The sequence below is a fragment of the Rhinolophus sinicus genome, chromosome 14 (genome assembly GCF_057876585.1).
Source record: "Rhinolophus sinicus isolate RSI-liver-muscle chromosome 14, RSI-T2T, whole genome shotgun sequence".
In the NCBI taxonomy this organism is placed as follows: domain Eukaryota; kingdom Metazoa; phylum Chordata; class Mammalia; order Chiroptera; family Rhinolophidae; genus Rhinolophus; species Rhinolophus sinicus.
The window spans coordinates 92,519,811-92,527,375 of record NC_142514.1 but is presented as its reverse complement, the minus strand read 5'-3'; positions in this window follow the sequence as shown (position 1 = coordinate 92,527,375).

Here is a 7,565-nt window from a genome sequence, read left to right as displayed (position 1 = left end):
CACATAAGAAATCTTGACTTGCCTTTGAGTCTCTTATCTTTAGAGCTCCTGTAGTTCGAAATTAAATTTGGTTTTCTCCTGTTAAACCAAAGGACCTGCCCATAGGCCCTCAGGCAATTAAGGCTTATTGCCATCCCTAGCTAAGTGAATTATAGACGCCTGGGGCTTCAAGGGGGAGGAGGGCAGAAAAGAGTAGATGTGTGTGATCCGATGTTGACCATGCCAAGCAAGTAAGTCTTTGGATGAAAAAGTTACTTCTGACAGTCAATATTTTATATTAGTTTCAGGAGTACAGCACACCTGGTTACAGCACAGTGGTTAGGCATTTATATAATATATGAAGTGATTCCCCCCATAAGTTCAGTACCTATCTGACACCCTACATAGTCTTTACAACATTACTGATTATATTCCCCATACTGTATTTCACATCCCCGTGACTATTTTGTAACTGACTACCCATTTGTACTTCCCAATCCCTTCACCTTCTCACCCATCTCTCATCCCCCCTCCCATCTAGCAATATATAGTCACAGGATGTAAAGTACAGCATAGGGAATATAGTCAGTGGTATTTTAATAGCTATGTATAGTGTCAGAGGGGTAGTAGACTTGGGGGGTTATCACTTTGTGAGAAGTATAAATGGCTAATCATTATGTTGTTTTCTACACCTGAAATTAATAATTAAATTAAATTAAATTAAAAAGTTACCTCTGGTAACTTGTAGGCCAGGCCTTTTATTTAAATTTTTTTAGGCCCTTAAGGGAGAGGTAAAGTTTTCCCGGAATTTTCTAGGTCTCCATTGCCTTCAGCTCAAAATAATCCACATGCCAAAGTGGCACATTTTGGGGTGGTGTATTCTGCTCCTCTTCAGATCACATTGAATTTATCTTTTAGTGAATTAACATTTGTATACTGATGTAGTTGTCCTATCCAAGAACATGCTGGATCTTTCTATTTGCTCAAATATTTTTTTTCTTTTTCAGAAATGTTTTATTAAAATTTTCTTCATATAAGATTTACACATTTCATGTTTAGTTTATTCCTAGTTATTTTATCTTTCTGTTAATATGATAGGTAAACCCTTTTCTTCCATTATATTTTCTAACTTTTGTTTGTGTGTGAGAAAATTGTTTTTATGTGTCACCTTTATAGCCTGGTGCCTTACTGAATTTTCTCACTGTTTGTTTTAGTTTTATTTTCCATTGATTCTTTTGAGTCCTACAGCTATATTATATCATGACAAATAGAAATGGTTGTACTTCTTCCTCCAATTTTCATGCCTCTCTTTTGTCTTTTTTTATTGCGTTGGCTAACACCTCCAAGTGTTGTTAATACTTACAAAATAAAAAGGTGAGCATAAAAAGCCAGCATGGCTTCACAAAAGAGCAAGTCATTCTTAACCTCATTTACTTTTTCTAAAAGTATGTTTACTTGGCAGGGAGACCTAAGCAGGAATCTGTAGACCAGTATTCTCCACCATCCTGCCTGGATTTAAATTAAGTTGAACTGTTCCCAAATTATGTAAATTACTAATTCTAGGCCCAGCATCTTCCTAGAAAGAGTATAAAGGTGTTGAATGTATGTTTTCACATTTTCGTAACTTAGTATCCTAACAGGCTTATAATGGAAAAACAAAATCAAAACTAAAAGTAGTCAGATATTTTAAAATAAGTGATATGAGTACACATTGAAGAACTACTCTAATCACAGTTCTTGTGACAAAGGCCTGGGGTTTCAATTGTCTATAACCAAACGCAAAACTCCAGTTTGATGTGGCATCACTGGAAATGCTTCCAGGACTTTTCCCCCTTTCCTTTTAGCCACGGATTTATAGAATAGAAGAGGTTGCTAGTGTTACCAGAGTTAAGTTCTTGGGTTCCCCAAGATAAAAATCGAGAGGAAACCACAGAAAAATTTCCATAGGATCGAGCACAAGGGAGGCAGCACAGAGGAATGGAAGGTCCTCTGAGATGACTCAAGGGGTGACTTTGTTTGGCTGCTTTTATAAGCTGAGGACAAAGTGGGCTTGCACGTAAATGTGGGCTTTTTGAAAGTGGCGGGCTTTCTTTGCAGGTTACCTTATCTGGACACCATGTTAGAGCCTTTCACTACTGCACTGTGGGGCAAGATGGCGGACTGCTCAGTATGGCCACTACATGTAGGAAGGTGGTGTAGCATCAAACCTTGATCAACTGCTCTTGCGGAATAGTGGTTTAGAAGAGAGATGATAATCAACTACTTTTGCATTTTTTGAATAGGGGTGATGGGGTGGTGGCACTCCTGTGGTGAGCTTATGCAGCCTCCTCCTGGCCATTGACATTCCTTTGGCCTCAGGGCCCAAGTCCCTATGCTGTCTCACTAGAATTCTTTAATAAGGACCCCTGGCAAACCAGCCTCTAGAGCTGAATGGATAAAGACCTAAAGGTTATTGTTTTATCATCACTGAGACCTCTTCTGTGTTTTTCATCTTCTCTTCCTCATTCTTATTGCTTAGTCATTAAATATATCTTTAGTGCTGATTCCTTGATGGAGAATGCCACTGTCTCTGGACACAAGGGCAAGAAAGAGGGTGGAAAGGCAAGCAGGGATGAATCAAAGGTATGCTGCATCTCATCTGCACTCAGTTTCCCTCAAGGTTTCTCAGTGTTTGGAAATTCATTCACAGAATCTCCCAACGAAGTTGTCTTGGAAAGCTGAGTTTGGGGGGCCTCTAAGCTATTTCAGTCACAGCTGATGGTTGGAAGAGGAGAGGGTAGTGGCCCCGCCAGAGACCAGTAAAAAGGGGAAGACAAGAGTACCCCCAGTCCATTTGAAGAAGGCCACACACACAGTTGTTTCTTAGTAGTGCTTGGTGATTCACTGGTGTCTAATGGTATAGAAAATTCACTTCAAAAATAACAATAATGTCAACAAAACTATCTGACTCCAGAGAATGTCTTTTTCTTTCTGATCTCAGTTTAATTGATCCCTGCTACTGACCCTAACTGAAAATATATGGCTCTTGCTCAGCAATAACATGGTATATTCTTTTCCCAAACTTCCCTGGATGGGGAGCTTGTTCATTTTTGGTTTCAAAAGACTGTGAAAAATAATATAACACAGAGCAACTTTAAAATACAGTCACAGCTGCCATTCCAGAAGAACTACCTTGCACATCTTAATCCTCAAATCTTTGAAATATTAAAATGGGACGAAATAACCTTTGGACTGGGCCTAAGGCAAGCACTGTATCCCAAACAACTGTTTGTTATGCTAACGAACTGAAAATTAAAAACATTTTTTTATAGCATCACTATGTTAGCTTATCTGCACTTATAGAAATGCCTTCCTTCTATTCATGTAATTGTTCCCCTTCCATTTCTCATAAATACCCCTTGCCTTCACCCCCTAATCAGAATGCCATTTCAGGTTCTGCCTGAATCAAGGCTTCCGGAGTAGCTATTCTTTTGGATCTCAAATAAACACTTGTTTCCTCTCACTTTGGCCTTTTATGTGTAAGTTAACAGGACTTCAGTACTCATGTAAAAATAAAAGTAAACAGAGTACTGACTCATAAAACTTGAAGAGCAATTCTACCTTGATGTCAGTGGTAGAAATGGACTTGCATTGATTTAGCCATACCTTTTAAAAATCAGATCAGAGTAAATGAGCCAAGGAAAGGCTAAGTGTCTAAATAGTCAACTGGGACCTTCCATGAGTAAAAAGAAAAAATTTACCCTAATGGGTTAAACTATCCTTGATTAAGTCAATTGCTTAGCTAACCCAGTCTAATTAAATGAACATTTATCACACATCTATAGTGCAAATCATTGAGATTGGTTCAGAGCTAGTACCTCTGCCCTTCAAAAAGGGATATAAATAAGGATATAAATAAGTTCCCAGTCAACTACCTACAGCTATTTGGTTTTCCTTATAGATAACGCAGGGGCAGAAAAAATAATTTTCCTCCTACCTTTCTAAATTCTTCTTGCTGGACTAATAATCAAATTAACAGGAGTCAGATTAACAGGAGAAAATTCTAGATTTATTATGTACATACGGGGATTCCATAAGAATATGACACCTAAAGGCATATTTGGTAATTGAGGCTTATATGCCTCAACTTGAAAGAAGAGAGAGGCAGGGGTTTAAGATTTCAAAGGGAAAGCAGACAATCCACAGGGAGATGTGAAAGAGCAAACCTGTGGTAAACAAATTCTTACCAGGCCACCCAGAAACAATTGGACATGGAGGGCAGTCTAACAAACAGGCTTTGCTAGATTTCCCCTTGTCTGCCACACTTAGTTCATATTATGATGCTAGGGGCATGCTCCCTTACTTTAAGCAGGTTCTTGTCTCTGAATTCCTTTAGGTAGGTAAGGAGGGAGGGTCAATGGTTCTTTCTGAGTTGTTTGTTTCTTACAATAACTAGCTTAAAATAATCAATATCCTAAAAGGTATATTTTGGGGTGGCAAACTCCGGTCCCCCACAAGAGTAAATGTTGGAGTGTTTTCTGCAACCAACAGAAAAGTTATTCAAATGATATGTAACAATACTCAGTTAGCAACATTACAATACTTAATAGCTCTTGATATCTAATATCCTAACAATTCTTTGAAAGAAATGGTAGCAGCCACTCCCACTTGAGAAACCTGTTCTGGTCCTGGGTCACTTCTAAAAGACAAAGACCAGGCAGGCAGCAGAGAACATGCCATGAGGGCGTGAACCAAACAGTGTTGCTGGAGAATTGACCCCTGCTAAGGACCAAATGTAAGTATTACCTTCTGCCAGTGACGGTCATCAAAGAAGTCAATTTAAAATAAGACATTGCCCAAAGTGGGCAAAATGTAAGAAGCATAGATCTCCTGAGACTTCAGGCATTGGATGAATAAATGACACACACTCCCTTCTTCTGGGAGGTGTGCTCAGCTTGGAGATAGACCCCGGCTTCTCCAAGTTTCCTCTTTAAGGACAGTTAGGGGAGGACCTTAGGCTCCGATCTTTACACCACCCCAATTTGTGCGGGCAGGACAGCCGTGCTCCCACCACATTCCCTGTGCCTGCATTTATTGCAAAAACTTGGCGTTCTTCCAGTGCTTTGTGGGACTGGGACACAGAACCTGCCTTTTTTCCTCAAATATGCAAACACTGGAATATGTTTGCCCAGGTGATCACCTCCCAACGTTCCTTCCAGACTCACAGGAACAACGTGCTACAGAAGATTCCTTATCCCATTGGCTTTCCTTCCCTGAAATGTGATCATAGACCTGCAACTCAGATAAATACAAGGCCCTCCGATCCAGAACTAACCTTGATTTTTCTCTCTCCTTATGAAATTCTAGAGAAAATCCAACATGGAGTTACATTTTCCACTACCACAATTAAAATAATTCATGGGTGGATGGGAATTTAAATGAATCCCTCAGTGGCACAGAGCACTATGAGTACTGAGCAGGACGGCTGGGGGTTATAGGAACACATGGTCAGGGGCGCAATCCACACAGGAAGACTGTGGGCATTCCTGAAGAAAGGGTCTATAAGTTGAGACACAGAACAACCAATATAAACAAGTGACTATATACTATTTTCTTGTTTGTATGAGAGGGAGAGTGAAAATAGCCCAGAATTAAATTCTTGACAAGGGAGGAAAGATTACTGCTGAGAGGGGAGAAAGGAACATGAAAAATTCCCCTGAATCAGGCCTCAGCTGCGTTTATGCCAAGGGAGCTAGATCATAGGCCTTCAGAACTCTGCCTGTCTTCTCTCCATCACACCTTCCCTCTCTCTGTCTCTTCTTTCTTTCCTCTGTCCTTCATTCTTTCATTCTTTTACTTCCCTCCCTCCTCCCCCACCTTCCTTTCTTTTATCAGGCAACAAGGAAAAGAGACAGATCTGAGTCAAAGTCTCCAAAAAGTAATTCGGTTTTATTTTGTTTATTCCAATTAACCGCAGGCAGCTTCCTGGCCAAAACACTCTGTCTTCTTGAGCAAACAGAGCACTATCAAGTTCTCTGGAAGGAGCCCCCCACCCCTGCCTTGGCGCAGACCCTTCTTACTTCTTCCCCCACACCCAAACCAGCCTCTGTCCAGTTGCCATGTCGTCCTCTGACCCAGGGCTTCCATTGTTTTTACAATAAACATTCATGGTGCACTTTTGATTAAAGTGCCAGGAATCTGGTAGGTTCTGGAATGAAAAAGAATTAACAGTGTTCCAGCCTTCAAGATTATGTTACCCCACTGATCATAAACAATGGCCTGGAGTTAAGTACTACAAAGGAAATATGGCTCCAGTCCTTGCATCTCTGGTCCCCATCGCTTTTCTGTCTGTCCCTTCTGGGACCGTTTTCTCTTGTTACCGAAATAAAGGGGTTCATTTCCCTACGTGCATCAATACCAAACGACACAGGAGCGGGCTTTGCAGCAAAGAAAGGAAAGGGTTTTTTTTTTTGAGGAAATGGCGTCAAACCTAGAGACACAGGTGAGCTACTGCTCAAACACCTGGCTCCACACGTGAATACTGTGCTTCCCCGAAAATAAGACCTAACCAGAAAATAAGCCCTAGCATGATTTTGCAGGATGACATCCCCTGAACATATGCCTTAATGCGTCTTTTGGAACAAAAATTAATATAAGACTTGGACTTATTTTCTGGGAAACATGGTAGGTTACAGATTATATAGGTAATGTCACAAGACATTGTGGGTTAGGGGTTCTGGGTCCTGTTGGGAGCTGATTGATCCGAGGTGAGGGAAGGGTAATGAATCATTTCTTTAGGTCTTGAGGAAGTTCTAAGGTTCCCCCACCACCCCCAGTCTCTCTGCGTGATCTCATGGGAAAGAACCCAGGGGGTTGTTGAAACTTAGCGCTCCAGAGCTGAAAGATAACTGAGGCAAGATGTTATCTTTAGCCTGGCAGAGGTCTGGACAGTGTGACCATTAGTCACTGCAACTGTCTTCAGCTGCCTCAGGCGTTACTGATTATCGAGGGGGGGGGGGGTGAAGGCTAGGTCTCTAAGAGCAGAGAGAAAGAGACAAGTTTTAGAACTAGGATTTAAAACAAAATTTAATCGAAATCATAAGGACCCTCGGTTTCACTGTCCACACCATTGTCCATACTGACCCTTTGTCTTAGAATGTCCTATGTATCAGACGTTCAGCTCATCAGCCCTTTTTCTTGAGTTTTTCAGCTTAACCTCCATCCTCCTCTGTTGTTCATCTCTCTGTGGGGACAGAGCCCCAGAGAGTAGTTTATAGGCTCTCGTCCTCACGTGGAAAGGTGCTGGCTCGGCTGTGGCTGATTGGCCGTCAGCTGTGACTGGTTAGCCGATTGGCCGCTGGTATGACTGCTGCGGCTATGGAGGACTGCCGAGGATTGCTGAGGAGCCGAGCAGAGCCCAGGAGAGCGGAAGAGAGGAGAGGAACAGGGTCGAGAGAGTGGAGAAGAGTCGTCAGTCGGTCGGTTGGCAGAAAGGCGGACGGCAGGTTGCGCGTCCGGTGAACCCAGCCTCCAGTGAGACCATAGTGGTATGACTCCCCTACCTATGGCTCCGTGGGTGTTCCTTTTTGGCCTCACCATGTCCTGCG